The sequence below is a fragment of the Dipodomys merriami genome, unplaced genomic scaffold (genome assembly GCF_024711535.1).
Source record: "Dipodomys merriami isolate MVZ:Mamm:240054 unplaced genomic scaffold, mDipMer1.0.p SCAF_472, whole genome shotgun sequence".
Taxonomy (NCBI): Eukaryota; Metazoa; Chordata; class Mammalia; order Rodentia; family Heteromyidae; genus Dipodomys; species Dipodomys merriami.
In genome coordinates this window covers 796,525-823,895 of record NW_027206038.1, presented here as the reverse complement: position 1 = coordinate 823,895, position 27,371 = coordinate 796,525, and the positions used below count along the sequence as shown (strand labels likewise).

The 27,371-nt window shown below is 59.1% G+C and overlaps 2 long non-coding RNA genes across 2 annotated transcripts; both read right to left on the bottom strand.

Moving 5' to 3' along the window:
- Positions 1-6,678: 6,678 nt before the first annotated feature.
- On the bottom strand, positions 6,679-8,365 carry LOC138808738 (uncharacterized). Its single transcript, XR_011366609.1, has 3 exons — positions 8,295-8,365; positions 7,538-7,672; positions 6,679-7,307 (listed from the first exon to the last, which is right to left on the bottom strand). It is a non-coding gene; the product is annotated as an uncharacterized lncRNA (long non-coding RNA).
- A 1,320-nt stretch (positions 8,366-9,685) lies between these two features.
- Positions 9,686-11,249, bottom strand: LOC138808737 (uncharacterized). Its single transcript, XR_011366608.1, has 3 exons — positions 10,886-11,249; positions 10,596-10,655; positions 9,686-9,819 (listed from the first exon to the last, which is right to left on the bottom strand). It is a non-coding gene; the product is annotated as an uncharacterized lncRNA (long non-coding RNA).
- Between the last annotated feature and the right edge of the window lie 16,122 nt (positions 11,250-27,371).

Here is a 27,371-nt window from a genome sequence, read left to right as displayed (position 1 = left end):
CTGGACCCGCAGCTTCCCTGGGTGGGAGACAGGCGTGTCAGCCAATCAGAGCAGGGGGTGCGGCTGGAGGAGTCCCCGGGGAAGCCAATGGGGCCCTCCCTCCAGAGAAGACCTGGATATCATGCAGGTGCAATGCATCCTAGGCCTAGGGAGACACAGACCTCCGACCTCGACTTATCCTACTGCAATAAGGAGCTATAGGCCCACCTGGGTCAATCCCTGGAGAGGTCATTGGGGTCCCCTGGGACAGGCACAGAAGGGGAAGAGTTTGCAGGCCTGGTCATCCACCCATCCATCCACCCAACCACCCCCCCCAGAGTGGTCCAACATCCAGGTACCCCACATCTCCAATCCCGCTGGGCCAATCTGAATCCGAGTTCACGTAGTTAGGAGCAGGACTGTGGTGTGAGGTCCAATCAGCAGCGAGTTGGATTTGTGGGGGGGCTAAGGGGTGTGTCTTACAGCTGGATCAATGACAAAGGAATTAGGAAAGTGAGGGAGGGCCTTTCATGGAATAAGCCAATCAGGTGTGAATCTAGGTGGTGGGACGTCCTGGAGGAGGGCGGGACCAAGCTTGTATCCTAGCAACCCACCGGAAATGGCCTGAAATGGAAGGCAGGACTAGTTCTATACCCTAGCAACCACCAGAAATGATCTGAAATGGAAGGTGGGACTAGTCCTATACCCTAGCAACGACTGGAAGTGACCTGAAATGGAAGGTGGGTCTAGTCCTATACCCTAGCAATGACCGGAAGTGGCCTGAAATGGAAGGTGGGAGCAGTCCTATACCCTAGCAACGACCGGAAATGACCTGAAATGGAAGGTGGGACTAGTCCTATACCCTAGCAACGACTGGAAGTGGCCTGAAATGGAAGGCGGGACCAGTCCTATACCATAGCAATGACCGGAAATGGCCTCAAATGGAAGGCAGGACCAGCCCTGTATGCTAGCAACAACTGGAAATGACCTGAAATGGAAGGCAGGACCAGTGCCCGGCCTCTGACCCCCGTGACCGCTGACCCTGCCGTGCGGTACGGTGCTCATGAGGTTTTATTGTGTGGGAAGCTAGAGGAGAGAGGCCCGGATGTGACAGGGCTCCGGATGGGAGGTTGGGGAAAGGCCCTGGATGGGAGGCCCGAGGTGGAGTTCAAGGATGAGAGGCTCAGGATGTGAGAGTCCCAGGATATGTGAAGCCCTGGGTCTGAGAATCCCATGATGTGAGACTCTCTGAATGTGAAAATCCCCGGATGTGGGAATCCCCAGATGTAGGAGTTCCCAGATGTGAGAGTCCCCACATGTGAGAGTCTCTGGATGTAAAAGTCCCCGGATGTGACAATCCCGGGATGTAGGAATCTCTAGTTGTGGGAATCCCTGGATGTGAGAATCCCTGGCTGTGGGAATCCCCGGATGTGAGAATCCCTGGATCTGAGAATTCCCGGATGTGAAAATCCAAAAATGTGAGAATCCCCGGATGTGAGAGTCCCTGGATGTGAGATTTCCCCAGATGTGGGAATTCCCTGGTCTGAGCATCCCTGGAAGTGGGAATCCCCGGATATGAGAATCCCCGGATGTGGAAATCTCTGGATGTGAGAATCTCTGGATGTGAGAATCTCCGGATGTGAGAATCACCGTATGTGAGAGTCTGTATGTGGGAATCCCCGGATGTGAGAGTCTCTGGATGTGAGACTCTCCGGGTGTAAAAGTCCCCGGATGTAGGATTCTCCGGATGTGTGAATACATCCCCGGGAATCCCCGGATGTGAGTCCCCAGAAGTGAGAATCCCCGGATGTGAGAATCCCCAGATGTAGGAATCCCCGGATGTGGAGAGTCTGTATGTGGGAATCCCCGGATGTGGGAATCTCTGTATTTGAGTATACCCGGATGTTTAATACTCGGATGTGAGTCCCTGGATGTGAGAGGCGCAGGCCAGGATCTGCCATAGCCCCGGGCAGTTGGGGGTTGGGGGTCGGGTCGGGGTCAGAGGTCGGGGATCAGGTGGTCGCAGGCGCAGAGCGGTCCGGGCACGCAGCAGGGCTGCAGGCGCAGGCTCCAGGTGTTGTGTGCAGGGGCGAGGGGCGGGGCCGCGCGGGGGTGGCGCGTGCGCAGCATCCAGGCCACTGCGGCCTCCACGCGCCTGCGCGTCGCCATCGGGCCCCGCAGCGGGCGGGTCTCCCCCGGGTCCGCCGTCAGGTCAAAGAGCAGTGGCCGCCGGTGGCGGGTCATGCGCCGCCCGGAGCAGGCGCAGGCAGGGAAACCGAGGCAGGCGCCCGAGCCCAGCGGGTCGAAGCACGGAGTGGCGAAGTGCAGCTTCCACACCGTGCAGCCTGCGGGGGGTGGGGAGAAAGGAGTAACATCCGGGGCCTCACATCCAGGATTCCCATCCGGGAATTCACATCCAGGACATCACATCCGGGGATTCACATCAGGGCATTCACACGCAAGACCTTACATCCGGGATTCCCATCCAGGACCTCACATCTGGGTATTCACATCCGGGGATTCCCATCTAGGACCTCACATCCAGGGATTCACATCCAGGCCCTCACATCCGGGGATTCACATGCGGTACTTCACATCCGGTGATTCACATGCGGGGCCTCACATCCGGGACCTCACAGCCAGGGATTCCCATCTGGGACCTCACATCCGGGGCCTCACATCTGGGGATTCCCATCCGAGGCCTCACATCCGGGATCTCACATCCGGGGCCTCACATCCAGGGCTTCTCATCCACTACCTCACATCTGGAGCCTCACATCTGGGAATTCCCATCGGGGACTTCACATCCGGGACCTTACATCCGGGGATTCCCATCTCATGCCTTCCATCCAGGTCCTCACATCCCGGGATTCCCACATCCGAGGATTCCCACATCCAGGTCTCCCACCCCAGGCCTTGCATCCGGGTCCCTGCGCGCTCGCATGCAGCCCCCTCCCCCGCCCTGGGGCCCGGCGGAGGTTGAGGCACTCACTTGGGCGGTTGAACCAGCGCACGGCGTGCAGCCGGGCCTCGCAGTAGTGCAGCAGGAAGTTGTGGCCTGCGGCCTGCGCTGTCCTCAACAGCGCGGGCATCAGGTCCTGGCCGTCCACCTCCCTGCGGGACCCGGATGTGCAGGCTTCTGAGCGCTCAGAGACTCGGATGTGCAAGCCAGAGCCCCCAGAGACCCGGATGTCAAGGCTTGAGCCTGTAGAGACCCAGATGTGCAGGTCTAAGACCCAGGCCTCTGGTCTTAGAGACCTGGATGTGTAGGCCTGAGGCCTCAGAGAGCCGAATATCCAACCTTCTGAGCGCTCAGAGACCCGGATGTCCATGCTTCTGAGCCCCCAGAGACCCGGATGTGCAGGCCTGAGATCCCAGAGACCCGGATGTGCAGGCTTCTGAGCCCTCAGAGACCCAGATGTGCAGTCCTGAGCCCTCAGAGACCCGGATGTCCAGGACTGAGACCTGGGCCTAGGTACTCAGAGACCTGGATGTGCAGCCCTGATGCCTTAGAGACCCCGATATGAAGGCCTGAGTCCTCAGAGACCCAGATGTCCAGGCTTCTGAGTGCTCAGAGGCCCGGATTTGCAGGCCTGAGCCCTTAGTTACCCGGATGTAAAGGCTTCTGAGCCCCCAGAGACCCGGATGTCCATGCCTGAGCCCCGGGTCTTGGGTCTTAGAGACCCGGATGTGCAGGCTCCTGAGCCCCCAGAGACCCGGATGTGCAGGTCTGAGCCCTCAGAGACCCGGATGTGTAGGCTTCTGAGCCCCCAGAGACCCGGATGTGCAGGCCTCAGCCTCCCCCCCTCAGGATCCCTGAGGCCCCGGATAACCCCCCTTCCCCCCCACCCCGTGGGGACCCAGGCCGGCGAACGACTACCTGTCCGATGGAACCCAGCCCCCGGCCAGGCGCACCACGGTGGGGAACAGGTCCATGAGGCTGGTGGGCTCAGGCACCAGGCGCCCTGCAGGCAGCGTCCCAGGCCAGCACGCCAGCCCGGGAACCCGGATGCCACCCTCCCAGCCACCCATGCCTTTGCCACCTGCAAGGGGGGAGCGAAGGGCAAAGGTCAATGGCGGGGTCGGGCCGCGTGGGAGTCCCCGCCCATCCTGCCTCAGTTTCCCCCTCGCCTTGGTGCACGCCGTTGGAACCCCCGAGGCGGGCGCCCCAGGCCCGGGCCTCCAGCGAGGCACCGTGATCCGACGTGAAGTAGACAAGGGTGTGGCGCCCCAGCCCTGCACCGTCCAGCGCCGCCAGCAGTCGCCCTGTGGGGGGGGCAATGGATCCGTGCCTCAGTTTACCCCCAGCGTCCACCGTGCCTCGGTTTACCCCCTACATGCACCATGCCTCAGTTTACCCAACATGCATCGTGACTCAGTTTACAAATTTCCATCGTGCTTCAGTTTATCCCCAATGCCCAGTGACTCAGTTTACCCAACAGGCACCGTGCCTCAGTTTACACCCAATGCTCACCGGGCCTCAGTTTACCCCCATCCCAGTGCCTCAGTTTACTCAACCCACTCACCTCGTCCCCGTGCCTCAGTTTACCCAACATGCACCATGCCTCAGTTTACACAATATGCCCAGTGCCTCAGTTTACCCAACATGCACCATGCCTCAGTTTACCCAACATGCCCAGTGACTCAGTTTACCCAAATACACCGTGCCTCAGTTTACCCCAATACCCAGTGACTCAGTTTACCCAAATGCACCGTGCATCAGTTCACCCTGAACATGCACCGTGCTTCAGTTTACCCAACATGCACCGTGCCTCAGTTTACCCAAGTGCACCATGCCTCAGTTTACCCCCAACATGCCCAGTGACTCAGTTTATCCAAGTGCACCGTGCCTCAGTTTCCCCCATCCCACTCACCCCATCTCCATGCCTCAGTTTCCCCCAACCCACTCACCCCACCCCCGCGCCTCAGTTTCCCCATCCCGCTCACCCCGACCCTGTGCCTCAGTTTCCCCATCCCGCTCACCCCACCCCCGTGCTCAGTTTCCCCCATCCCACGCACCGTGCCTCAGTTCCCCCCCTGCACTCACCCACCATCCAGTCAAGCTCCTCCATGTTGTCGCCGTAGGCGCTGTGCGAGCTGCAGCCCCAGAAGGCGGGTGAGGTGACCAGCGGGACATGGACGTGGAGGAAGGAGACAAGGAGGAGGAAGGGGCGGGCCTGGTGCCTGCGGACCCACGTCAGACCCCGCCCCCATCATCAATAACCTCACCAATAACCGACCTGATCAGGTATTGCCAATAATCGATCAGATGATTGATAATCGATCCTGATCTGATCGAAAATACCAATAATCGATCCTGATCTGATCGAAAATACCAATAATCGATCGTGATGTGATCGATAATACCAATAATCGATCATGATCTGATCAATAATACCAATAATCAATAGTGATCTGATTGAAAATACCAATAATCGATCGTGATCTGATCAGTTATTACCAATAATCGAACAGATCTGATCAGTTATTACCAATAATCAAACATCATCTGATCGATATGACCAATAATAGAACATGAGCTGATCAGATATTACTAATAATCGAACAGGATCTGATCAATAATACCAATATTCGATTGTGATGTGATCGATAATACCAATAATCGAACATCATCTGATCGATAATACCAATAATTGAACATGAGCTGATCAGTTATTACCAATAATCGAACATCATCTGAACAGTTATTACCAATAATCGATCATGATCTGATCAATACTACCAATGATTGATCGTGGTCTGATCTGAGGTCTACCAGATGTCTCTACAGATCTACTAGATGGAACATCCAAGGACCTGAGGTCTACCAGATGTCTATAGAGATCTACTGGATGTAACATCCTGGGATTTGACGTCTACCAGATGTCTCTGCAGATCTACTGATGGAACATCCGGGAACCTGAGGTCTACCAGATGTCTATAGAGATGTACTAGATGTAACATTCAGGGATTTGAGGACTACCAGATGTCTATAGAGATCCATTGATGGAACATCCGGGGATTTGAGGTTGACAGTTGACTATAGAGATCTACTGGATATACATCTGGGCACCTGAGGTCTACCAGTTGACTATAGAGATCTAGTAGATGTACATCAGGGGATCTGAGGTCTACCAGATGTCTATAGAGATCTATTGATGGAACATCCAGGGATTTGAGATTGACCAGTTGACTACAGAGATCTACTGGTTGTACATCCGGGGATCTGAGGTCTACCAGATGCCTATAGAGATCTCCTAGTGGAACATTCGGGGATTTGAGGTTGACAGTTGACTATAGAGATCTACTGGATGTACATCCGGGGATCTAAGGTCTACCAGTTGACTATAGAGAACTAGTAGATGGCATCTGTCCCCCTCCCCGGCCCCAGGCTGACCTGTGGATGAAGGCCTCAGCCTCCCGCAAGAATAGCCCCACGCTGGCCTCGAACCTCAGAGGCTGCTGGACGACCTGGTGATCCCTCATCAGGAAGCAGTCGGCGTGGACGATGAAGACACCTAGGAGGCAGGAGGTGCAGGCCAGGAGCAAGGCCCCACATCCGGGGCCCAGCACCCTGGGCACCCAGCGCAGGCCCAGCAGGCCCGTGAGATTCCCAGCGGCCAGGCAGAGCAGGGAAAGCAGCAGCAGCTGCGCCCCCAGGTCCAGGGGCCCTTGCAGACGCACTCGCTTCTGCGAGGGCTCCGCTTGCAGGCAGTCCCCCATCAGGGTGAAGGGGACCCCGAAGAAGGAGTCGAACCTATGGTTCAGGGGGTGGTGGCAGTGGTGAGTGGGGGACTCACAGTTGAGGCCCAGGTGCCATTTGCCTGGAGGGGAAGAGATGGATGGATGAGTGAATGGATGGGTGGATGGGTGGATGGATGGGTGGATGGGTGGATGGGTGGATGGATGGGTGGATGGATGGGTGGGTGGATGGATGGGTGGATGGATGGATGGATGGATGGATGGATGGATGGGTGGGTGGATGGATGGATGGATGAATAGGTGGATGGGTGGATGGGTGGATGGATGGATGGATGAGTGGATGGATGGATGGATGGGTGGATGGGTGGATGGATGGATGGATGGAGGGGTGGATGGATGGATGGATGGGTGGATGGATGGATGGATGGATGGATGGATGGATGGATGGATGGATGGGGGATGGGTGGATAGATGGATGGGTGGATGGATGACTTCTCTCTTTCCTATGAGGCCGGTGGCATATCCCTGCTGCTGCAGGATCTTGGCGAAGGTGATCTCGGAAGTGGGCAGCCCGCCAGACACGGCTGCCCACTGCAGCACGCGCGCCCCGTTGGTGGTCACCATGCCTTCCAAGAGAGAGAAGGACCCTAGGTCAGTGATGATGGCGTCCTGGGTAAGGAGGGGGCATCTAGCACCTTCAGGGGGAAGGCCTGCTGTGTCTGGGATAGCCTGGGACCTGCCCACCCGGGGTGGAAAGGACCCCAGCCCTGGGAGCCCTCGGGGGAAACCAATATGGCATCACTTCCGGTTTCCTGGTGGTTCAGGGGGGAAGTCCCAGAGTCTCAGGGATTTGAACCTGAGATCCTCAGAGAAGTCCTCCCCTCCCTCTGGTTGACCTCCGTGCCCTAGATGTTGGGCCTCAGTTCCCCGGATGTTGGATGTTAGTATCCCGGATGTTGGCCCTCATCCCCGGATGATGGAGTTCAGTGCCCTGTATGGTGGATATCAGGACCCCAGATGTTGGACTTCAGTTACCCGAATGTTGTAGCTCAGTTCCCTGGATGTTGGATCTTACTACCCCGTATATTGGAGCTCAGATTCGGGTATGTTGGCCCTCAGATCCCCAGATGTTGGAGCTCAGTTCCCCGGATGTTGGGGCTCAGGTTCCCGGTTGTTGGATCTTAGTATCCCGGATGGTGGATGTCAGATCCTCGGATGTTGGAGTTCAATTCCCAGAATGTTAGGCCTCAGATCCCCGGATGTTGGATCTTAGTACAATGGATGTTAGAGATAAGGTCCCCGGATGTTAGAGTTCAGTGCCCTGGATGTTGGTGCTCAGATCCCCGGATGTTGGATCTTAGTAACCCGGATGTTAGAGATGAAGTCCCTGGATGTTAGAGCTCAGTACCCCGATGTTGGTGCTCAGTTCCCCGGATGTTGGGCTTTAGATCCCCGGATGTTGGGTCTCAGATCCCCAGATGTTGGATATCAGGTCCACGGATGTTGGATCTTAGTACCCTGGATGTTGGCTCTCAGATCCCCGGATGTCCCGCCCCCGCCTCCCCCCCCACCGCTCCTTCCGTTCCCCGGATGTCCCACCCCCCCATACTGACCCAGGCGCACAGGGTAGCGTCCCGTCAGGAAGGTTGCGTGGCTTGGGCTGCAGACGGACGCTGCTGCCAGGTGCTGGGTCAGCCGCATGCCATCGCGGGCCAGGCCGTCCAGGTGCGGGATGCTGTGTGGGGAGAGGGAAACTGAGTCACAGCCAAGAACATAGGGGACCTGGGGTCTAACATCCGGGGATCTAATGCCCAAAATCCCAGGAGCTAAACTCCAACATCTGGGGCCCTGAGATCCCACATCCGGGGATCTAAGATCCAACATCTGGGGACCTGAGATTCCACATCCGGGGTACTAAGATCCAACATCTGGGGACCTGAGGTCCAACATCTGGGGACCTGGCATCCAACATCTGGGAACCTGAGGGCCAACATCTGGAGATCTAAGATCCAACATCTGGGGCCCTGAGATCCCACATCCAGGGTACTAAGATCTATATCTGTGGACTGGGCTCCTACATCCGGGGTCTAAGGCCCAACATCCGGGGACCTGAGGGCCAAACATCTGGGTATCTGATCTCAAACATCCAGGGACCTGACATCCAACATCCGAGGTACTAAGATCCAAGATCCGGGGAATTGAATTCCAACATCCGGGGACCTAACATCCAACATCCAGGGATCTGAGGTCCAACATCCGGGGGCCTGATCTCCAACATCTGGGGTACTAACATGTAACATCCGGGAACCTGATTTCCCACATCTGGGGTATACTAAGATTTAACATCCGAGGACCTGATCTCCAACATCCGGGGCACTAACATCCCACATCCAGGGATCTGATATCCAACATCCGGGGACCTGATCTTCAACATCCAGGGAACTGAGATCCAACATCCTGGGAATTGAACTCCAACATCCGGAGACCTACCATCCAACATCCGGGGACGTGAGGTCCACTAGATGTCTATACAGATCTCCTGGTGGAACATCCGGGGAACTGAGCTCGAACATCCGGGATACTAACATGTAACATCCGGGGACCTGATATCCAACATCGGGGCAGTAAGATTCAACATCCGGGGACCTGATCTCCAACATCCGGGGACCTGATCTTCAACATCCGAGCACCTGACATCTAACATCCGGGGTACTAACATCTAACATCTAGGGACCTGATCTCCAACATCCGGAGCACTAACATATAACATTCGAGAACCTGATTTCCCACATCTGGGGCATTAAGATCTAACATCCTTGGACCTGTCCTCCAACATCCGGGGCACTAACATCCAACATCTGGGAAACTGAGTTACTAGATGTCTATACAGTTCTCCTGGTGGAACATCCAGGGATCTGAGCTCCCACATCCGGGTAACTAAGGCCCCACATCCGGGCCTCCCCCTCTGCTCACCACAGGCTGCGGTTCCCAAAGCTGTCCAGGTCGCCCAGGCCCAGGTCATCGGCCAAGAGCAGCAGGAAGTTGGGGCGCGAGGGGGTGGGGCCTGCGCAAGGGCCAGGGGGGAGGAGGAGGAGGAGGAGGAAGGCGAGGGGTGGGGCTGCGCAGCCGCTGTGCAACCTGAGGAGGAGAGAGAGGAGGAGGAGGGATGGATGGGTGGATGGATGGGTGGATGGATGGATGGATAGGTGGATGGGTGGATGGATGGATGGATGGGTGAATGGATGGGTGGATGGATGGATGGTTGGAGGGATGAATGGATGGGGAATGGGTGGATGAATGGATGGGTGGATGGATGGATGGATGGGTGGATGGATGGGTGGATGGGTGGATGTATGTATGTATGTATGTATGTATGGATGGATGGATGGATGGATGGATGGATGGATAGGTGGATGGGTGGATGGATGGATGGGTGGATGGATGGATGCACAGTGGATGGATGGATGGGTGGATGGATGGATGGGTGGGTGGATGGGTGGATGGATGGGTGGTTGGGTGTATGGATGGATGGGTGGATGGATGGGTGGGTGGATGGATGAATGTTTGGATGGATGGATGGATGGATGGATGGGTGGGTGGATGGATGGGTGGGTGGATGGATGGATGAATAGGTGGATGGATGAATAGGTGGATGGGTGGATGGATAGATGGGTGGATGAATAGGTGGATGGGTGGATGAATAGGTGGGTGGGTGGATGGATGGGGATATGGATTGATGGATGGATGGGTGGATGGATGGATGGATGGATGGATGAATGGATGGGTGGGTGAGTGGATGGATGGTTGGGTGGATGGATGGATGGATGGGTGGATGGATGGATGGGTGGATGGATGGATGGGTGAATGGGAAGAGGGATGGAAGGACTCCCCCTCCCTCCAGGCCCTCTCCTGACCAACTTGGCATCCAGGATCCCGTCCTTCCCATGATGCTCCCCGTTTCATGGAAGAGAATGCTGGAAGCAGGAAGTGGGGAAGAGCTGAGTAACATCCGGCCACCCCAGGGCCAGGCTGCTGTTGCCCCCACCAGTACATCAGCCCCTCACCTCGTCTTTCCAGGCCTGTGGCGGGGCCCTGCAACCCCCACCCCGGTGGGACATCCGGGGGGGGGCTTCATAGAACAATCGAAGCCCTCCCACCCCGGGTCCCCACACCTCTCCCCGTGTTCCCCAGAGGACGAACTCACATCCATAGTTCTCTGCCATCAGCGCCTGGGCCTGCTGCTCTCCCTGCCAGCCAGGAAGCTCGCAGGGCTCAAATGTCCATGTCACTCCAGCAGCCAGAACTCCACAACATCCCTCCAAAATAAAAGTCCCCTTGTTCCTTGGAAAGCACAACATTCCCCCCCTCCAAAATAAAAGTCCCCTTTGTTCCTTAGAAAGGAACAGGATGTGGTGCTGAAGGGGAAGGCGGGGAAGGAAGGGAAAAGCCCGGAGTTGCTGGGCTGGGCGCCAAGAAATTGCCAGGCCTGGCAGAGGCAGGAGGAAGGGGAGGCGGGAAACCTCGAGAACTACATGGAAGGCTGCAATAATAGTCAGGACCGTCAGGGAGGGTGGCCTGTGCCCAGGGGGCGTGGCCTGCACTCAGTAGGCCGTGGCCAGAGCTGAGGAGGGCGTGGCCTGGGCTGGGGAGGAAGTGAGGGACTCAGGAGGGCTTGGCCTGTGCTGGGAATGTAGTGAGGGTCTCAGGGGGCGTGGCCTGTGGTCAGGAGGGCGTGGCCTATGCTGAGGAGAAAATGATGGTCTCAGGAGGGCGTGGCCTGTGCTCAGAAGGGCGTGGCCTGTGCTGGGGAGGAAGTGAGGGACTCAGGAGGGCGTGGCCTGTGCTGGAGCTAAACTGAGGGTCTCAGGAGGGCGTGGCCTGCAATGAGGCGGAAGTGAGGGACCTATGTGGGCGTGGCCTGCGCTGGGGCGGAAGTGAGGGTCTCAGGAGGGCGTGGCCTGTGCTGGGAAGGAAGTGAGGGTCTCTGGAGGGCGTGGCCTGTGCTGGGAATGTATGAGGGCCCCAGGAGGGCGTGGCCTGTGCTAGGAGCGGAAATGAGAGTGTGGCCTGTGCTGGGCAGAAATGAGGGGTCTCAGGAGGGTGTGGCCTGTGCTGGGGCAGAAGTGAGGGTTTCAGGAGGGCGTGGCCTGCGCTGGGGCGGAAGTGAGGAAGAATTCCATCCAGAAGCAGCACGGCTGCTTTATTGCCTCCGATTCTGGGATAGGACCCCAACGGCCCAAAGCGCAGCTGGAGCCCGGAGCCAAGGTGTGGAGCGCCTGCTCCGCCCACATCTGGGTTCCACCTCTCACATCTGGGTCTCAACCCCTCACATGTGGGTCCCAACCCTCACATCCGGGTCCAAACCCCTCACATCCAGGTCCTGGCACCTCCCAGTGGGCCTGGAGATAAGTGACATCCTGGTACTCGCCTCCACGTCTGGGTTCCCGGACCTGGAGATCCCTAACATCCGGGTACCCACCCCATATCTGGGTTCACGGACCTGGAGGTCCCTAACATCTGGGTACCCAGCCCACATCCGGGTTCATGGACCTGGAGGTCCCTAACATCCGGGTAGTTCCCATTCCACATCTCGTTCCTGGACCATCAGTGGATGTGGTGGGACCTGACATCCGGGATCCCCACACCACATCCGGGTCCTAGACCCTGTCAGTAGAAGGAGAGGAGCGTGACATCTGGGACTCCACACGCCACAGCTAGGCCCATGGATGTGATATCCGGGTCCCATCCAGCATATATCCGGGTCCGTGCCACAGTCCACATCCGGGTTAATGGACGTGGACTTACATAACATCCGGGTTCCCCACGCAACATCCGGGTCCTGGCCCCTGAGTGGACCTGCAGATAGGTTATATCCGGTCCCCCAGTCCACATCCGGGTCCTGGCTCCTCAGTGGAACTGGAGATAGGTGACATCCGGGTCTTCCCCTCCACATCCGGGTCCTGGCCCCTCAGTGGACCTGGACATAAGTGACATCTGGGTCCCTGACGCCACCTTCAGGTGAGTGGACATGGAGGAGGGTGACATCCGGGTCCGCCAGTCCACATCCGGGTCCTGGCCCTTCAGTGGACCTGGAGATAAGTGACATCTGGGTTCCCCAGGCCACATCTGGGTCAGTGGACGCAAATGAGGGTGACATCCGGGCCCCTCCCAGTCCACATCCGTGTACTGGCCCCTCAGTGGACATGAAGGAAGGTGAGATCCGGGTCCCTCCTAGTCCACATCCGGGTCCTGACCCATCAGTGCATCTGGAGGAAAGTGACATCCGGTTCCTCCATGCCACATCCGGGTCAGTGGACATGGAAGAAAGTGACATCCGGGTCCCTTCTAGTCCACATCTGGGTCCTGGCCCCTCAGTGGACCCAGAGATAGGTGACATCCGGGTCTTTCCCAGTCCACATCTGGGTCCCTCCCAGTCCACATCCGGGTCCTAGCCTCTCCATGGCCTCTGGTCGGACCGCAGCTTCTGTACAGCGCGCGCAGGTTCGGAACCCCACATCCAGGCATCTTCCGGCTGGGGCCCAGGAGTCTTGCTGGAGCTGGACATCTGGTTCTCACGCGCTTTCCTGGCAACCGAACCCAGCGGCCTAAAGGCAGGAATGAAGCCCCACATCCGGGTCTTCTCGGTCTGTTGCCCGGCAACCGAACGCAGATGCGGTGGAGCCCAACGTCCTGGTATCTTCACTTGGTTGCCCGGCAACCGAACGCCGCGGCCTAGCGGCGGGAATGAAGCCCCACATCCGGGTCTCCTCAGTCCGTTGCCCTGCCATGGCACCCAGCGGCCTAGTGGCGGGAATGAAGCTGAACATCCGGGTCTCCAGCACGCGGGGGCGTGTCCGGGTGGCGCCCCGGGGTGGGAGTGGCAGATGTAGGCGCCGCGGTCGCGCTCGGAGGCGGCGCGCACCTCCAGGCTGCCGTCGGCGCCCAGCGTGAAGCGGCCTCGCCTCTGCAGCCCATGCAGCACCAGCCCGCCAGGCAGGCGCCAGGACACCGGAAGCATGGAGGTGGGGCAGCGCAGCCGGAAGCTGCCGCCCAGCGCCACACGCAGCGCCGCTCCCGACACTTCCCCAAGTTGGCGGGGCAGGCGGGCCAGGGGGCGGAGCTGCCTCAGAGGGCGGAGCCAGCACACCAGGGGGCGGAGCCAGCGCCCAAGATGGCAGGGCAGGCGTGTGATGGGGCGGAGCTGGCGTGCCAGGGGGCGGAGTAAATGCCTCAGAGGGTGGAGCCGACGCCACAGTGGGCAGAGTCCGCGCCCACCATGGCGGCAGCCGCACCCACATCCGGGCTTCGCCCGCCGGGTTGCGCGCCACACACGCCACGGCGTCGCTGCCACCGCTGCGCAGCACATGCACATCCGGGATTTCCAATGTCCCGCGCGCATCCACGCTGATCCCTCCCCCCCATGCGACTGCGATAGGGGACTGGAAGTACCAGCCCGCCCGGAAGTTCCCACAGCAGGTGGGGCTCGGGGACGCCATCCGCCTGGCAGTGCATGCGCAGACGCACCACGGGGGAGACCCGGATGTCGTCGTTCAAGTCGTCATGGACGTCAGGCTTGAACCGGATGTGCGGCGCCCGCAGCTGCACGTGTAGGCGCACGGTGGCGCGCCGGCCCCGCCCCGCCACGCACGTGTACGTGCCTGCGTCGGCCCGCCGTGCTCCCCGCAGGCGCAGACGCCCATCTGGCAGCACCCGGAATTGGGCGTCCTCCAGGCCGGAAGTGAAAGCCACGGGCTGCGAGGCCGGCGTCAGCCAGGTCACTGCGCGCGACCCTTGGGTCACGGGGCACGTGAGGGTCACGGGGGCGCCGTAGGGGACAGAGAGTTCGGGGGGTAGCGGGGCGGAAGTGGGAGACGAAGAGGAAGCAGGAAGTGAAGGGGAAGCCTGAAGTGAAGCAGGAAGCGAAGGGGAAGCAGGAAGTGAAGAGGAACCAGGAAGTGAAGAGGAAGAGGAAACAGGAAATGAAGAGGAAGAAGGAAGAGTCTGAGAGGAAGAGGAAGAAGAAGAAGGAGGAAAGGAAGAGGAAGAAGAGGAAGCAGGAAGAGATGGAGAAGAGGAAGAAGAAGGAAAAGAAGAGGAAGCAGGAAAAGAATGTGAAGAAGAAGGAAGAGACTGAGAAGAGGAAGAGGAAGGAAAGGAAGAAGAGGAAGAAGGAAGAGACTGAGAAGAGGAAGAGGAAGGAAAGGAAGAAGAGGGAGAAGGAAGAGACTGAGAAGAGGAAGAGGAAGGAAAGGAAGAAGAGGAAGAAGGAAGAGATTGAGAGGAAGAGAACAGGAAGGGATGAGAGGAAGAGGAAGAAGGAAAGGAAGAGGAAGAAGGAAAAGAAGCAGAGGAGGAAGCAGAGGAAGAGGAAGAAGATGAAGGATGGTGAGAGGAAGAGGAATGAAGAGATGGAAAGGAAGAGGAAACAGGAAAGGAAGAGGAAGAGGGAAAGGAAGAGGAAGAAGTTGAATGATGTTGAGAGGAAGAGGAAGAAGAAGGAAGTGATTGAGAGGAAGAGGAAGGAAAGGAAGAGGAAACAGGAAATGAAGAGGAAGAGGAAGAAGGAAGTGACTGAGAGGAAGAGGAAGAACCCGCCCCAGGCTCCGCCCCCCATCCGTGGTCACACATCCAAGGTCTAACCCAGGCCCCAGGTCCCAGATCCCCACACTCCCATCAGGCCTCGCGACCCGAACATCCGGGTCTCCCAGGACACCGGATGGGACATGGAGGCAGTGGTGGGCAGTGCAGTCCTCCCTGGGGTCGGCGTCCTGGGTCACGGGGGTCACGGGGGTCACGGGAAGCTGGGGTTGCAGATAGGAGGCGCCTGACCCAGCCGCCAACTCCACGCGCAGCCGTGCAGGCGCGTCGCCTGCCGCGTTGCGCGCCACGCACACATACTCCCCCACGTCGCGTGACGTCACCGGACGCACGGAGAGCGTGCCGTTGGGAAAGGCGCGGACCCGGATGTCAGAGCTGGGGAGGGGAGAGGGAGGGAGGGCAGGAAGGAAGGAAGGAGGGAAGGGTGAAGGAAGGATTGGAGGGAAGGAAGGAGAGAATTTAGGGAAGGAAGGAGGGAAGGAAGGATTGGAGGGAAGGATTGGAAGGAAGGATTGGAGGGTAGGAAGGATGGAAGGATCGGAGGGAAGGAAGGAAGGATTGGACGGAAGGAAGGAAGGATTGGACGGAAGGAAAGATGGAAGGATTGGAGGGAAGTAAGGAAGGATTGGAGGGAAGGAAGGAAGGAAGGATTGGAGGGAAGGAAGGAAGGATTGGAGGGAAGGAAGAAAGGAAGGAAGGAAGGATTGGAGGGAAGGAAGGATTGGAGGGAAGGAAGGATGGAAGGATTGGAGGGAAGGAAGGAAGGATTGGAGGGAAGGAAGTATAGAAGGATTGGAGGGAAGGAAGGAAGGAATGTAGGGAAGGAAGGATGGAAGGAAGGAAGGATTGGAGGGAAGGAAGGAAGGATTGGAGAGAAGGAAGGAAGGATTGGAGGGAAGGACGGAAGGATCGGAGGGAAGGAAGGAAGAAGGGAAGGAGGGAAGGAAGGAAGGAAGAAGGGAAGGAAGAAAGGAGGGAGGGAAGGAGGGAAGGAAGGAGGGAAGGAGGGAAGGAAGGAGGGAAGGAGGGAAGGAAGGAGGGAAGAAAGTAATAGGAGGAAAGACCATAAGGAAGGGAAGACAAATTTGAAGCCAATGTTAGTTATTCGCACATGTGACATATGCATCCAATACTCATCTTGTATCGATCCCTGATCGATCATCTATGATCGATCACTAGGGTTCTACCTTGCGATCTAGCAAGCCAGGACCTATCAATTACCTATTCACTGCTAATGGATCTACCATCCCCACCTCATCTCTATCAATATTTAATCGATAATCGATTTGTTATCTATGGTCTACTGTGTCTATGTCATCTGTCTAATCCATCCTCTATCAATTAACTATCTATCAAGGGGTATCATCTTTATCCCAACTATGGGTGGATAGATGGATGGGTGGATGGATGAGTGGATGGATAGGTGGGTGGATGGATGGGTGGATGGATGGGTGGATGGATGGGTAGATGGATGGGTGGATGGATGGGTGGATGGATGGGTGGATGGATGGGTAGATGGATGGATGGATGGGTGGATGGATGGGTGGGTGGATGGGTGGGTGGATGGATGAGTGGATGGATGGGTGGATGGATGGATGGGTGGATAGATGGGTAGATGGATGGGTGGATGGATGGGTAGATGGATGGATGGATAGAAGGGTGGATGGGTGGATGGATGAATGGGTAGATGGATGAATGGATGGATGGGTGGATGGATGGATGGGTGGGTGGATGTATGGATCGATGGGTGGATGGATGGGTGGATGGATGAGTGGATGGATGGATGTGTGGATGGGTAGATGCACGGGTGGATGGATGGATGCCCCCCACTTCCCACACTCACCTGCTCCCAGCATCCACCAGTCGCCCATCTGGCTGCCTCCAGAACACGCGTGGGGCGGGGTCCCCGCACGCATGGCAGTGCAGCGTGAGGTCAGCGCCGTGGGGCATGAGCGTGGCGAGCGGGCCTCGGGGTCGGACGCTGGGAGGGAGAGGCGCGTGCGCGGGCGTGACTTCGACGTGCACAGTGCATTTCGCGATGCTCAGCGTGTTCACGGCCACGCACTCGTACTCACCAGCATGGCGCGGGGCCTGCAGGCAGCGCAGCACCAGCGTGCCATTGGGGAGGACGTAGATGTCGCTGAGTCGAGGGTTCGTGTGCACATGCACGGGTCTCGCGTGGGTCCCGTCAGGCAGACGCTAGTGTAGGGCCGCAGGGGGCCAGGCCTGGGCTGTGCAGGGCAGGTGCAGGGTGAGGCCCGCGTGGGCCGACACCAACTCCGTGGGCGCCTCACGCAGCACGGGGGGAGCGGGGGAGGCGTGCATGACATTTCCACGTGTGTCAGAGCCACGCATGCGCGCTTCATGTGTATCAGGTGAGTGTGGAAGGGATGTGATCGTGTCCCTTTCACGAGTGATATTTCCACGTGTGACCATTGTGTGAGTGTCAGATTCATGCGTGACATTTACACGCATGTCAGATCCATGCATGTGCGGTCCAAGAGTATCAGGGCTATGCAGAAGAGACCTGATCGCATCCATTCCATGCGTCCCTCTATCTGTCTGCTCTATGTCTGTCTGCCTGTCTGTCCGTGCGTGTGTGTTTGTCTCCCCAGTCATCCTGTGCCGCACACGGCCAGGAACACAGACAACAGACAGACAATGAAGGACTTCGCCCCATGCCCTCTGACCTGTCCATGCCCTCTGCCCTCCCAGTGACCCCTGACCTCCCTGTGACCTCTCCATGACCTCTGAGTACTCTGTGACCTCTGACCTCCTGTGACTCCTGGCTTGCCCATGACCTCTGACCTCCCAGTGACCATCCCGAGACCTCCCCGTGACCTCTCCATGACCCCTGAGTTCCCCATGACCTTTGACCTCCCATCCACTTCTCACCTGCCCATGGCCTCTCACCTCCCCGTGACCTCTTCATGACCTCTGACCTCTCTGCAACCACTGACCCGACTGTGACCCCTGACTTCCCTGTGACCTCTGACCCCCCATGACCCCTAACCTCCCCGTGACCTCTGACTGTCTTGTATCCTCCCTGTGACCGCTAACCTCCACCTCCTATCTGGCTCCCCTCAGTCCCCTGCCCCCACGCCAAGAGCCTGCAGGAAACAGATGGGTAAACTGAGGCTCACCCGTGTCCAGCTCGTTCCAGGTGCCACGAGGCGGGGTCACAGCGGGCGGGGCCGGGGGTCGCAGGTCAAAGGTCCCAGGGTCACTGTCAGGGGAAGTCGCAGGACAGGAAGGGAGGGCATCCGGGCCACGGCCGTGCAGGGTTGTAACCACGGGGTCACGGGGGTTCGCCGTGGGGCCCAGCCAGGCGCGGTGGGCTTTGTGCTGTCGTCCCCGCCTGCGGCCGCCGCCAGGCCTCCTGGGGGCCGGAAGTAAGGAGGCCGGAAGTGAGGAGGACAGAAGTGAGGAGGACGGGAGTGCAGAGGTCAGAGCAGCGGATGCTCTAGGGGTGGAGGCCGGAAGTGGGGATGTCAGTGTCAAAACCAGAAGTGGAGAGGTCCGTGGGGAGACCGGAAGTGTGGAAGTCGGAAGTGGGGATCTCCGAGTGGTAACCGGAAGACGGGTGGTCCGACTGGAGACCGGAAGTGGGGAGGTCCGTGGGGAAACCGGAGGTGTGGAAGCCGGAAGTGGGGATCTCTCAGTCGAAAACAGAAGTGGGTAGGCCGAAGTAGTGGAGGCCGGAAGTGGGGATTTCCGAGTGGAAACCGGAAGTGGGGAAACAGGAAGTGGGGTGGTCCGAATGGAGATCGGAAGTGGGGATCTCCGCGTGGAGAACGGAAGTGTAGATTTGCGAGTGGAGCCCAAAAGTGGGGATGTTCGAGACAAAACCGGAAGTGTGGAAGCCGGAAGTGGGGTGGTCCGAGAGGAGACCGGAAGTAGGAATTTTCAAGTGGAAACTGGAAGTGTGGAAGCAGGAAGTGCAGGGGTCCGAGTGGAGACTGGAAGTGGGGAGGTCCATGGGGAGAGCGGAAGTGGGTAGGCGGAAGTAGTGAAGACAGGAAGTGGTGATGTTCGAGTGGAAACCGGCAGTGTGGAGACTGGAAGTGGGGTGGTCTGAGTGGAGACCGGAAGTGGTGAGGTCCGAGTAGAGACTGGAAGTGGGTCGACAGAAGACACAGAGACCGGAAGTGGGGATATTTGCGTCGAAACCGGAAGTGTGGAAACCGGAAGTGTGGACGCCGGAAGCGGGGAGGTCTCCATGGAGACCGGAAGCAGGGTGGGCGGGGCCCGGATGTGCTCGGCAGCCACTGGTGGGCGCGGGCGGCGCGGTAAGGCGGGCTGGAACCTGCGGCTGGCGGGGGCGGCGCGTGGGACGGGAGGGGGAGGCGGAGGCGTCGGATGCCGCTGCCGCCCACGCCCAGGGGCGCCCGCAAGACGCCGACGCCACAGCCGTGCTTCCCCGGTGCCCGGGCCCGAGCTTGGTGCATCAACAATGACGTCAGCGCCGCGCGACGCCCCCGCGGCCGCTTCCGCAGCGGCGCCCACCATCATGGAATCCACCATTTTTGAACCCGCCATCTTGGCCTCCACCATCTTGGAATCCGCCATCTTAATTCCCTCCATCTTGGATTCCTCCATCTGGGATTCCGCCATGTTGGTTCCCTCCATCTTTGATTCCACCACCTTGTTTTCGGCCATCTTTATTCCTTCCATCTTGTTTTCTGCCATCTTGATTCCTTCCATCTTGGATTCCGCCATGTTGCTTTCCACGATCTTGTTTCCATCCATTTTGGATTTAGCCATCTTGGCGTCCACCATCTTGGAATCCGCCATCTTCGTGTCGGCCATGTTGGATTCGGCCATCTTGGTTCCCTCCATCTTGGATTCCTCCATCTTGTTTCTCTCCATGTTTGATTCTGCCATCTTGGTGTCCACCATCTTGTTTTTGGCCATCTTGGAATCCGCCATGTTGGCGTCGGGCATGTTAGATTCTGTCATGTTTTCGGTCATCTTGCTCCCCTCCATTTTGGATTCCGCCATCTTGGTTTCCACCATCTTGGAATCCGCCATCTTAATTCCCTCCATCTTGTTTTCCGCCATCTTGTTGCCTTTCATCTTTGTTTCCGCCATCTTGTTTTTGGCCATCTTGCTTTCCGTCATCTTGGATTCTTCCATCTTTGATTCCGCCATCTTGGCTTCCGCCATCTTGTCCCCCGCTGCCCCGCCCACACTGACGTCCGCATCCCAGCGCGCCATCCCCAGCGCGTTGGCGGCCACGCACACATAGCGTCCACTGTGCTGCGGACCCAGCGCGGGCAGCGTCAGTGTCCCGTCCGCCCCATCCCCGACGCCGTCGGTCCCCAGCTCTGTCCCCGCCCAGGCCCAGCGCCCGCCGGGAAGCAGCCAGCCAACGCGCGCCGCCGGCTCCGCCTCTGCCCGGCAGCCCAGCTGCAGTGCGGCGCACACAGGCAGCGCCAGAGCCGTGGCCGCTGGCGCCCGCGACGCCACCACGAACACACGCTGCGCCCGGCCTGCCATGGTGGCCTCAAAGCCACCGTAGGCCACAGGGCCCGGGGCTGCAGATGGGGCATAGGCCGCGGGGGCTGTGGCTTCAGAGGCATCAAAGGCTGCGGGGCCTGGGGCTGCAGACAGAGCGTAGGCCCAGGGGGCTGTGGCTTCAGAGGCATCAAAGGCGGCGGGGCCTGGGGCTGCAGACGGGGCTGCGGGGCCTGTGGCTTCAGAGGTGTCAAAGGCTGCATGGCCTGTGGCTTCAGACACGGTGTAGGCTGCGGGGCCTATGGCTTTCTCCTCTGTGTAGGCCTCAGATCCTATGGCTTTTTCCTCAGTGAAGGCCTCGAATTCTATGGCTTCATTTGCACCATAGGCCTCGGATTCTATGGCTTCATTCACAGCGTAAGCCTCGGACTCTATGGCTTTTTCTTCACCATAAGTCTGAGATTTTGTGGCTTTTTCCTCAGTGTAGGCCTCGGATCTCATGGCTTCATCTGAGCCATAGGCACTGGATCCTTTGGCTTTCTCCTCAGTGTAGGCCTCAGATCCTATGGCTTCATTCATGTCATAGGCCTCAGATTTGATGGCTATCTCCTCAGCATAGGCCTAGGATCCTATGGCTTTCTCCTCAGGGTAGGCCTCGGATCTTGTGGCTTTTTCCTCAGCATAGGCCTCAGATCTCGTGGCTTTCTCCTCAGCGTAGGCCTTGGATCCTATGGCTTCATTCACACCATAGGCCTCAGATTCCATGGCTTCCTCCTCCACGTAGGCCCCGGACCCCGTGGCTCCGTCCCCGCCGTAGGCCACGTGCCATGCCTCGGTTTCCCCGCGGCGCCCCACTCGGGCCTCGCAGCGGTACCATCCAGCATCAGCCTGGTGCACCCCGCGGATCTCCAGCGTTGTCCCCCCGTCATGGCCGCCGTCCTCATCGCCCAGCAGGACGGAGCCGTCGGGCCGCGTCCAGGCCACGCATGGTGTTTCCGAGCCCTGCGCTGCACAGTGCAGCCGCAGAGTCTGCCCCGGGGTCACCACGTGCACGTCATCGGGGTCATCACGGGGGTCGAGGGTCACCCAGGGTGCGTCCTCCGGGTCCTCGGGGCCACGCACGCACACCATCCACGTCAGATGTATGTGTGGCCCGCGCAGCCCGGCCCAGCACAGCGTCAGCTTGGGCTGCAGAAGTCAGGCAGGCCGCGCTCACAGCCGGGCCACCACGCCCGGAAGTGACATCGGCGACGATGACGACGCACCAGGGCCGCGAACCAGGCGGTAGGCCTTGCCCACATCCGGGTCATGGACATCCAGGAAACTGGCCTCAGGGTGGGCGTGGCCTCCATCCTGGTCATACCCGGGGCCTACATCCGGGTCTCTGTCCTCAGAGTGGGCGGGGCCCTCATCCGGGTCATTGACATCAGGGTCTCTGTCCTGAGGGTGGGCGGGGCCTATGTCCTGATCATATTCATGGCCTACATCCGGGTGTCTGTCCTGCTGGCGGGAGGGCCCTACATCCGGGTCTCGGGCTTGATACATATAGCCTACATCCGGGTATTTGTCCTGCAGATGGGTGTGGCCTACAAGCGGGTCTCTGTCCTGAGCGTGGGCAGGGCCTACATCAGGGTCTCTGGCTCCCTGGTGGACGTGGCCTATATCAGGGTTCCTGGTTCGATGGTGGGCCTGGCCTACATCTGAGTCTGTGGCCTGATACATATGGTCCACATCCGGGTTTCCGCCCTGACGGTGGGCGTGGCCTACATCCGGGTGCCTGTCCTGATACAGCTCATCCCCATCAGGGTCTCTGCCCGAGGGTTGGGAGTGGCCTTCCCCGGATCCATCTCCCAGGTCCCCATCCAGGTGGGCATGGCGCAGCATCAGCGCGACGTCATCAGTGTCATCGCCTCCCACCAGGCGGCGGGCATGTGCGAGGTGGGCAGGGTCGGCATAGCAGACGAGGGCGGCACTGAGCATCAGGCGCACGTGCGCAGGGGTGTCGGGGACGAGGCTGGGCCGCACGTTGAGGTCGCGCACGACGGGCGCGCGCCACAGGCGGCAGGCAAGGTGGGCAGTGCGGCCACGGGCGTCTGTCAGCCTCAGCCGCACCTCGCCCACATCCTCCCCGTCCTCCACTTCCTCTTCCTCTGCCTCCACTTCCGCTTCTGGCGGCTCCTCGCCATCCGCCGGGTCAGTGAGGATGCGCGGCGACCGACAGCGCATGCGTGGCGGCAGGCGACGCAGGTCCAGGCCGCGGCAGTCAGTGGGGCTGGCGTAGGCCGCGTACGCCTGTTCCTTCCCACAGCGCAGCAGGCCTGCAGGGGGGGACGGGAGAGGGGCGGGCTGACATGGGACACGCCTCCCTGGGGAGCCTCGGCCACGCTCCCGCCGCGCCTGACTGGCTGGAGCTCAGCCACGCCCTTCCTGGGGGTTCTCAGCCACGCCCCCGCCATGCCTGACTGGCTGGAGATTGGCCACACCCCCTGCCGAGCCTCAGCCACACCCCTGCCCTGCCTGACTGGCTGGAGCTCAGCCATGCCCCAGTGTCACCTCAGCCACGTCCTCATCTCACCTGACTGGCTGGACCTCAGCCACGCCCCCGTGGAGTCTTAGCCACACCCTCGCCCTGCCTGAGTGGCTGAAGCTGGGCCACACCCTCCCTGTGGAGCCTCAGCATCGTCCCCGCCCCGCCTTAGTGGCTAGACCTTGGCCACGCCCCCTGCAGCTCCTCACTAATGCCCAGCCATGCCCAGCCACACTGCTGCCGTTTTTTACTGGCTGGAGCTCGGCCACGCCCCCCTGGGCACCTCAGCCACGCCTCTGCCCCACGTGACTCGGGGAGCTCGGCTACTCACTTACGCCCAGCCACGACTGTATCTTGGTCACGCTCCCTCTCTGCATCGCCTCAGCCCCGCCCCGCCCTCTCATTGGCCTGCGCATGACCACGCCCCCTCTGCTCACCTCGGCCCCGCCCCTGCAGGCCCTCCATCCAGCGCGCGCGGCAGCCGCAGGCCCAGGGGTTATCCTGCAGATGCAGCGCGCGCAGCGCGGGTGCACGGGCCAGGGTGCCGGCAGGCAGCGCTGCCAGGCGGTTCCCAGCCAGGTGCAGCATGCCCAGCGTGCAGGCCGGGACCCCGCGCACATGCAGCGTGGCCAGCCCCTCAGGCGCCAGCGCCGCCAGCCGGTTCCCATCCAGACGCAGCAGCCGCAACGATGCCAGCCCCAGCAGTGCCCATGGGTGCACCGACTCCAGCCGGTTGTGGTCCAGGTACAGCCGGGCAGGCGCCGCAGGCCCCGCAGGGAGCCCGTGTGCAGTGCTCGAAGCTGGTTGTAGCTCAGCTTCAGCACCTGCGTGGGTCAAAGAGGGCATTTCTGGGATCCGAAGGGCCACTTCGGGGTCACTTCCGCCCCACTTCCGGTCTTTTTCACCCCCTTCCGGTCTCACTTCTGCCCTATTTCCGTACCACTTCCTGTCACACTTCTGCTCCACATCCGGCTTCTGCCGAATTCTGCCTCTACTTCCTCCCACTTCCGAGTACATTTCCTCACTTCTTCCATTCCCACTTCTGCCCCAGTCTCACTTCCTCCCTACTTCCGACTTACTTCCGCCCCAGTTCCGGGTCACTTCCTCCCCACTGCCGGCTGACTTCCGCCTCTACTTCCTCCAAGTTATGGCCCTACTTCCTGTCACTTCTGGATCCATATCCTCACCACTTCTGCCCCACTTCTGGCTCACTTCCGCCTCACTTCAGCCCCGACTTCCTCCCACTTCCTATCCATTTCCTTCCTTATTTCTGCCCCACTTCCGATCCTACCCATGGTCCTATTTCCACTTTCTTCCACTCTTCCGGCTATATATCATTCCCCACTTCTGGGTCACTTCCGCCCCCACTTCCTCCCCACTTCCTTCCCTATTTTCACTCCACTTCCGGATCCATATCCTCACCACTTCCGTCCCACTTCCGCCTTACTTCCGCCCCTACTTCGTCCTGCTTCCTCCCCACTTCCTTCCCTATTTCCAACCCACTTCTCACTTCCGGAACCCTATCCTAACCACTTCCGACCCACTTCCACCCCTAGTTCCTCCCACTTCCTCCCCACTTCCGGCTTATTTTCGTCCCTACTTCCTCACACTTCCTCCCTACTTCCCGATTTCCACCCCACTTCTGGCCCTACTTCCACTTCCAGATCCATATCCTCACTACTTCCGACCCACTTCTGCTCCACTTCCTTCCCTATTTCCACTCAACATCCGGCTACACTTCCGGCCCTACTTCTTCCCAGGTCCTTATCCATTTCCGTCTCACTTCTGCCCCACTTCCGCCTCCCTTCTGCCTCGACTTCCTTCCATGTCCGTCTCTACTTCCTCCATTGATTCCCTACTTCCTCCCCACTTCCTTTGCTATTTGATCCCCATTTCTCCCTGTCTTCCTCCGCATTTCCCCCCTCCTTCCTCCCTATTCTTTTCCCACTTCCTTCTTCCTCCAACTTCCTTCCCACTTCCAGCCCTACTTCCTCCCACTTCCGTATCTATTTCCCCAAACTTCCACCCCACTTCCTTCCCTACTTTGTCCCACTTCACTGCGTATTTCTGCCCCACTTCCTGCCAAACTTCCTTCCACTTCCTTCCAATTCCGCCCGCTCCCTGCGCACCTGCAGTGCACCCAGGTCGCTCAGGGCGCCCTCGGTGATGTCCGCGATCTCGTTTCCGTGCAGCAGCAGCAGCTGAAGTCTCGCGAGACCGGAGAAGGAAGCATGCGTCAGGACCCAGATGTGGTTGAACCTAATTCAACAGATGAGAGGACAGGAAGAGGAAATCAGGAAACCAGCCTGAAAACCAGCGCTGGGAGGGCAGGACTTTTGTTTCCGGGTCAGGGTCAAGAATAATGAATCATTACTCATCATCATCTTCCTTCCTTCCTTCTTTCCTTCCTTTCCTCCCTCGCTTCCTTCCTTCCTTCCCTCCCTCCTTCCTTCCTTCCCTCCCTCCTTCTCTCCTTCCTTCCTTCCTTCCTTCTTTCCTTCCCTCCTTCCCTCCTTCCTTCCTTCCTTCCTTCCTTCCTTCCTTCTCTCCCTCCTTCCTTCCTTCCATCCTTCCCTCCTTCCTTCCTTCCTTCCCTCCCTCCCTCCTTCCTTCCCTCCCTCCTTCCTTCCCTCCTTCCTTCTTTCCTTCCCTCCTTCCTTCCTTCCTTCTATCCTCCCTTCCTTCCCTCCATCTTCCTTCCTTCCCTCCTTCTCTCCTTCCTTCTTTCCCTCCTTCCCTCCTTCTTTCCTTCCTTCCTTCCTTCCTTCCTTCCTTCCTTCCTTCCTTCCTTCCTCTTCCTTCCCTTCCTTCCCCCCTTCCCCCCCCCAGGCCTCACCCCAGGTTCACGCGCTCTATCTTGGGGTCCAGCACATGGGGCACGGCCCTGAGGCTGCGGAAGGTGCAGTGGAGCTCGGTGGGGACGTAGCAGGCGCAGGTCCTGGGGCAGCGGGTGGCAGGGGCTGGGTGGGGGCCACACAGGAGCAGCAGCAGCAGCGAGGCCCAGGGGCGGGGGCCCCCCATCCTGGGGCTGGGATGGAGGGGGGGAGGCTGGGGATGGAGGCCCAGGGGTGGAGGCCCAGGGAAATGGAGGCTGGAAGTTGGAGGCCCAGGGAAGGAGGCCTAGGGATTAGAGGCCAGGGTGGAGACTGGGGATGGAGGTCCAACAGGGTGGAGGATAGGGGTGGAGGCTGAGGAAGGAGACTGGAAGTTGGAGGCCCAGGGGCTGGAGGCCCAGGGATGGAGGCCTAAGGAAAGTGGAGGTCCAGGGATGGGGGCCTCAGGGTTAGAGGCCAGGTATGGAGACTGGGGATGGAGGTCCAGGAAGGTGGAGGCCAGAGGTAGATGCTGAGGATGGAGACTGGAAGTTGGAGGCCAGAGAAGAAGGCCCAGAGGTATTGGAGGCTGGGGATGGAGGCCCAGGGATGGAGGCCTAATGGGGTGGAGGCTGGGGATGGAGACTGGAAGTTGGAGGCCCAGGGAAGGAGGCCCAGGAGGGTGGAGGCTAGGGATGGAGGCCCTGTGGATAGAGGAAAGTAGGCCAAATGGGGTGGAGGCTGGGGATGGAGGCCAGGAGTGGAGGCTGGAGATGGAGGTCCAAGGGGATGGAGGCCCAAGGATGGAGGCCAGGGATGGAGGCTGGAAGTTGGAGGCCCGGGGATGGAGGTTCAAGGATGTGAGGCGACCTGTGGGGGTCAGGGAGACAATGGGGAGGAAGAGGAAGGAGAATGGGAAGAGGAAGGAGATGTATCAGAAGAACAGGAAGAGGAAGAAGGACATGGACACGAGGAAGAGGAAGGGGAAGAGGAAGAGGAGATGGGAGAGGAAGAGGAGATGAAAGAGGAGATGGAAGAGGAAGAGGAGATGGAAAAGGAGACAGAAGAGGGATGGAAGAGGAAAAGGAGATGGAAGAGGAGACGGAAGAGGAGATGGAAAAGGAAGAGGAGACGGAAGAGGAAGAGGAGATGGAAGAGGAGATGGGAGAGGAAGAGGAGACGGAAGAGGAGACGGAAGAGGAGATGGAAGAGGAGATGGAAGAGGAGACGGAAGAGGAGACGGAAGAAGAGACGGAAGAGGAGATGGAAGAGGAGACAGGAGAGGAAGAGGAGAT